A 6,000-nucleotide genomic window follows, 5' to 3' on the forward strand; every position below is an offset into this window, starting at 1 on the left:
TTCTAACAAGTCAGTCCAAATGCCACTAATTTTCTAAAGTATTGGCAATATAGTGTTATTCATTTCTGACATATCTCTCTTAGTCTTAAAAAGTAAACCTCCTGATTTAAGATAACATTAATACAGAAAAGAGAAGTTTATCATACTGATATGATTTAGAACTTGGAACTTGAAGTAACAACTTTTCTACATCATTTTTGTAAAAGCATCTCTTGGCCTGGGGCTACGGGACCGCTATACACACCAGTCAGTGTAAAACTACAGTATATTTCCCTCAAAGAATTTACAGTCTAAATATATCCTCAGGAAGAGTTTAAACCATTCTAGAAGAGTTACTAAAAATATCAGTGATGGCAATTGTTAAAATGAAACATTTCAATTGTTAAGATGAAACTTTGAAGACTAATTTTTTCCCGTCATCGGAATGTCTAATGTCATATAGAGTCAAAAGAAAAAAAAGATAATTCAGAGAAAATACTGTTATAGCTGTGCACATGAACTCATGTACTTTATCAAGAAAGTAAATAATGAAACTTGCAAACTTCTTAAAGCCCCGAAATCAATGAGAAAAGAAATAAATGATGATCTGTGACTTGAATATTTTCCTAACTTTTTTACTTTTTGAAAGAATAACATTATATCATTGAATGCATATACTCTCTTACAGTTAGAAAATGCACAATACTGTCATAATTAAATTAAACTTATTGGTTATCAATTTCTTCTTTTTATATTATATTTATTGGGGTGATACTGGACAATAGGGTCATATAGGCTTCAAGTATACAATTCTATGATACATGATCTGTATATATCATGTGTGCCCATTAACCAAAGTGAAATCATCTTCAGTCACCATATCTTTGGTTCCCTTTACCCCTTACTACCTGCCCACCCCTCTTCCCTCTGCTAACCACCATACTGTGGTCTGTGTCTAACACCTTCAGTTTTATATCCCACATACAAATGAAATCATATGGTTCTTACCTTTTTCTGATGGACTTATTTTGTTTAGCATAATATTCTCAAAGTCCAACCATGTTGTTGCAAATCAGTTTACATATAATGTTACAGTAGTCCCTAGACAACAAGAAGTACTCAGGTAGAGAGATTCTATCTTCAGGAGTTCCAAGTCAGAATCAATGACATGAACTTGGATAAATCAGTGCTAGTTATATGACAATAACTGAAACGACGCAGGTAGTAAACAGGATCATACATTCATTTAAAGAGAAGTGGCTTATGATGGGTTTACAAAAAGTTTGGGTGAAAGATACATGGCAGTAGGGAAACAGGGAACATGACACTCTCTTCTGATCACTGCACAAAGACTTTATGGAAGATATGCGGCTCCTGAAGAGATCAGATTGGGGCCAAGTGACAACACAGAGTTCTCTGTGATCAAAGAGTTATGGGACTGGTGGCACACTGCTGGGAAGTGGGAGAGAGATGACAGAATGGAGAATAGCTGAAAGACTGTGGCTAAGGTTACAGGAAGGCGTGTGCAGCCAAAGAGGTGACAGAGCCGAAGGGGAGACTGAGAAACTTAAGCACTTGGAACCAAAATATGGCTTTCTGGGCCAAGGAGAAGTCAATTTCACCATTAGTTCTGAATCAAGAAACTGAATGAGATAATAGGAACAAGAAACAAATCTGAGAATTATTTATTAAGATATTCCTATGTAGACAGTTTCTATTCCAAAAACACAAAATTCAGTGTGAAAAACATGTGAACTAATGGCCAAACAATGTTTAATATATGAGTTATACAGAAATGACTCTAATAATAAAAGAGAAGAATGCAAGAAATTAAAAAAATGCTTATTTTGCACTCATATTCGGGACTTCCTCTTGAAAGTGATCAAATTTAGTTAGAATATAAAAACAAAGCATTTGTTTGGTTGCTTAGTGGATTATTTATTTTTCTATTATATATATCTCTTGAATATCTGCTATAAATACTTAACTAATATTGCACCCAAATCACCCAGACTACCTTCCATCACCCCAAACTGTACTGTCCCATTCTGGTTTATCTCACTCATACACACATTCAACTTTCAGCATACATTTCAGTGAACTGACATTTGGGATTGAAAACATAATCAGTCTGTACTGTATATAGAGATTTCTAAATGGGAAAAAAAATTAAAAAAGAAAAGAAAATATCAAGTCATATCTATTAGATCCATAGAATAGCAAATAATTTTTCCTGGAACATTATAAAGCTATAATTCTCTTTCTCTTGATAGTCTTCTCTCATACACACACACACACACACACACACACACACACACTCACACACACCCCTGAAACAGGTCAAATTTCCTGAGTTGTAGACCACCCATGACAAATTGACCCCACTTCCATGTCAAGACAAGAGACCCTAAAGTATCCATTGGTTTGGGTCTTGAGAAAGCAAAACAACAAAGTAGGAGAAAGAGAGAGTAAATTCTGACCCCTTAAATGTATTTGTATTCAAATTATGTGCATTATAAAGTTGTTTACTTAGGGGGCTTGCTACATATTTACTTTTCTAAGGTTATGCATAAAAATATGACTCATAGTTGAGAAATAGTCACTGTTCAAATTAAAGATGCTTTTATTTTTTATTAGGAAGACTAATGGATTGAGCATAATGTCGCTTTTGAAAGAGACTGAGATTTGTTTGTTTGTTTGTTTGTTTGAATAAACAATGAAGTTGTAAGGGAGGGCGGGTCAATGGCTTGGGCGGGAAACAAGGTGAGCAGTGGTTTATGAGCACTCGCAGCATTACAACTGCCGTGACGCTGAATACAGGAAGTATTTGCACTGCTTTCCTCGTCCTTTTTCTTTTAGCCTTTGATGGATATATAATAATTATATTTTAGAAGAATGCCAGTGGTGACAGAAGTGCTTCTCCTAATGTAGAGGCTGTAAAGCTATCAGAAGAGCTTTAAGCAAATGTTATCTGTTTTACAGAAGAAATCAATTACCCGCAGATTGCTTAAACCAGTGACAGGCATGGTAAGGAATAAAATGTGTTAAGTAGAAAAGTTACAGCCATCAACATGTAAGGAATTACATGATATATGAAAGCAATCACTTGTTCAATTTACCTTCAAAACTAAAACAAGTTCTTCTGCATTGGAAATAAACATGAACCTCTCTCTGAAAAGGGAACAATTTCCAACTCAATAGAAAAAGTGCTATATAAATTTTAAGCTAGCAATGGTGCTATTAGGAGCACACAACCAGGTTTTCAGAGATAAAGTATGTGAACTATTTAACATACTTATTTCAAAGTAGGCATCAGTTTGTCTTCATCTTCCTGCAATTCAGCATTATGTAATTTTCCAGATATGCCTGGAATAAAAGGAGTCTGCTAGAAAATACTCTTACCTTACAGCAGTCTTCATATGTATATCAAATTGCAAAGGATTTTACTCAATTAAATATACCTTTAGTATATTTAAGTTTTAATAGTCATTATTCTCTGTTGATAACACATTTTGTTATCTATATCATCAAGAAATAATTCAGGTCCGGCTGGTGTGGCTCAGTGGTTGAGGATTGACCCACGTACCAAGAGGTCACCGGATCGATTCCTAGTCAGGGCACATGCCCAGGTTGTGGGCCCAGTCGCAGAGGGGGCATGCAGGAGGTAGCCAATTGATGTTCTCTCTCATCGATGTTTCTATTTCTCTCTCTCCCTCTCACTTCTCTCTCTCAAATTAATGAAGGAAAAAAAATTTAAAAAAAAATTCAGAAGTGGACTTTTTTCCTTAAAGAAGAAAATAAATGTTTCAAAGAGACTCCAACAGTTCTTATGGAGGACACTAGGGTTCAAAATGCTCATCAAAGCTACTAATCACTCAGGTGGAGGTGGCATCTTGCTTGTGAAACGAGGTCACCAGTTTTAGTTCTTTATCCTAGCAGTTCTTTAGGAATGTTTGCATTGTATAATTCAATTTTTAACACAAATTAATTCAAATCACATGTAACATAAAAAGTGATTTCTTAATATTGCAAAACAGAAATCATTTCACCAGATGTGCCATTAGAGACATCACAGCACAACCGTCCCATTTCTGCCAGTGTCGCCGCGTGCAATGACAGCCGTGACGCGAGTTACTTGACTAATGAAGAACTTTTTTTTAAACAGGGAAATGTTTAGAAGAATTTGCTAACATGATCTTTTCATAGAATCAAAAGTAATATACCAGCTGGTGCATATCATTCTTTTACAATATTCTAAAGGGAGAGTTCTCTACTGATTTAATTTTCTTGGGAATAAATTATGTATATTCAGATTTCCTGCAAGTCAATCGTCCTTAATGGATGATTGTTAATGATAAATTTAAAGAACTACAGTTTTGAACCATTTCTAAGTTAACATTTTTAAGAAGAGTCATATGGTAGTTTTTTTTTGTTTTTTTTTTTTTTTATCTACTTTAACACAGAAAACAATATTGCAAAAATTCCCAACTGAAAGACAACATTGCTAATGCCTTTTTCTTTGCAAAATTATCAGGTTGATATAATGGCGATGTCCTACTGATTACCCACCACAGACCTTCCAGCACGATAATGCATTCTTAAAATATGAACTTGAAGCTAAAATATTAAATATGCATTTCCTCCTCCTATAGGACATGTTGAAATGCCACATGCTGTTGGTGAGAATGACCCATAAGTGTTGGGTATTTCTCCCCCTTGCTCTTCTTTCCCAGAAACAGTTAGTGTGGCGTGCAGTGAACCAAATCAACAATGTGATTCAAGCTGTCTCCATAGCTTCTTGGCAAAAGAAAGGATAAACTATAAAAACTCCCCTCCTACAGCTTTGGGCTCTTGCTTCCCACACTTTAACATCCTCTGTCACCTCTGGCGCTGTTACTGACCCATGCCAAGCTAAACGAAAGGATGATAAGTTTGCTGCCTTTGCCCTTGTCCTGAGGGCTGCACATTATCCTATCAAGTATCAGTAGCCATTTCTGTGGGATATTTGTCACCCCACGAAGGCCTTTGGAACAAATGAAATGGGCAGCGAATTACAAAAATGTCATTCTCTAAAGGAAATAGATGAAGGCTTTTGTTCTCCAGTAATAAATAGATGCCATAGGCTTATAACACTATTTTTATATTAAATTTGACAGGGTTACTATTTCTAGTTCATTAAGGAAACAGCTTGAAAACTATTTCTTTCTGTTCTTTTAAAAATAATGTGGCTTCCCTCTTTCCTTTCCAGTAATAAATATAAACAATACTTGGCAACAGATCCTGGAACTCACAGATCATGATTAATTTCAAGTTACTTTAGCTAATGATTATTTTAAGAATGTACAAACATTGTTTTAGGGAGGGATATTGAGATTATAAATGGATTATGTGAGAGGTACCTATGAATGGATTTTAAAAGTCTGATTGATACCTATTCCTCCTTTCTTTATAAATCACAAATACATTACTTCCTTTTCTCACTTTTCTCACACATTATAGTTTTACAGGGCATCATGATAAATATTCCATGGACAAAGGTCAAGCAAGGATAATAACTCAATTCCTTAAATGAAAGCTTCAAAGTAAATCCTCTGTGTTTAACAGCAGTATACAGGGGTCAAGATGACAATGTCCCAGACTAGAGCATAAAATGTGTGTTAATACCTTTGAGCCTCAGTACATTTGTTAAATGGGTATACTTGGACTGACATAGATGTGCTTTGAAGTGGAGCTTGAGCAAGAGAAATAATACATGATAATAAATAGCACCACATGTTTTTAAATAGACTTGGATTGTGTGGTTTATCAGGTTGAACTGAGCATTGTCATGGTAGTAAACTATTTCTAACGTAATAGGTATATTTTTCCTATAGGTTGACCCACCTAACGATTTTAGAATTTAGCTATCTTTTGCTTACTAAGCTTATTTTGTTAAACAAAATTTATAAGATAAGGTAGTAAAAATAATTCATTCATGGGAACTTTTATTTGACACATTAGAATATTGGTAAAGACTATTAA

The sequence above is a fragment of the Molossus molossus genome, unplaced genomic scaffold (assembly GCF_014108415.1).
Source record: "Molossus molossus isolate mMolMol1 unplaced genomic scaffold, mMolMol1.p scaffold_m16_p_8, whole genome shotgun sequence".
Classification (NCBI taxonomy): domain Eukaryota; kingdom Metazoa; phylum Chordata; class Mammalia; order Chiroptera; family Molossidae; genus Molossus; species Molossus molossus.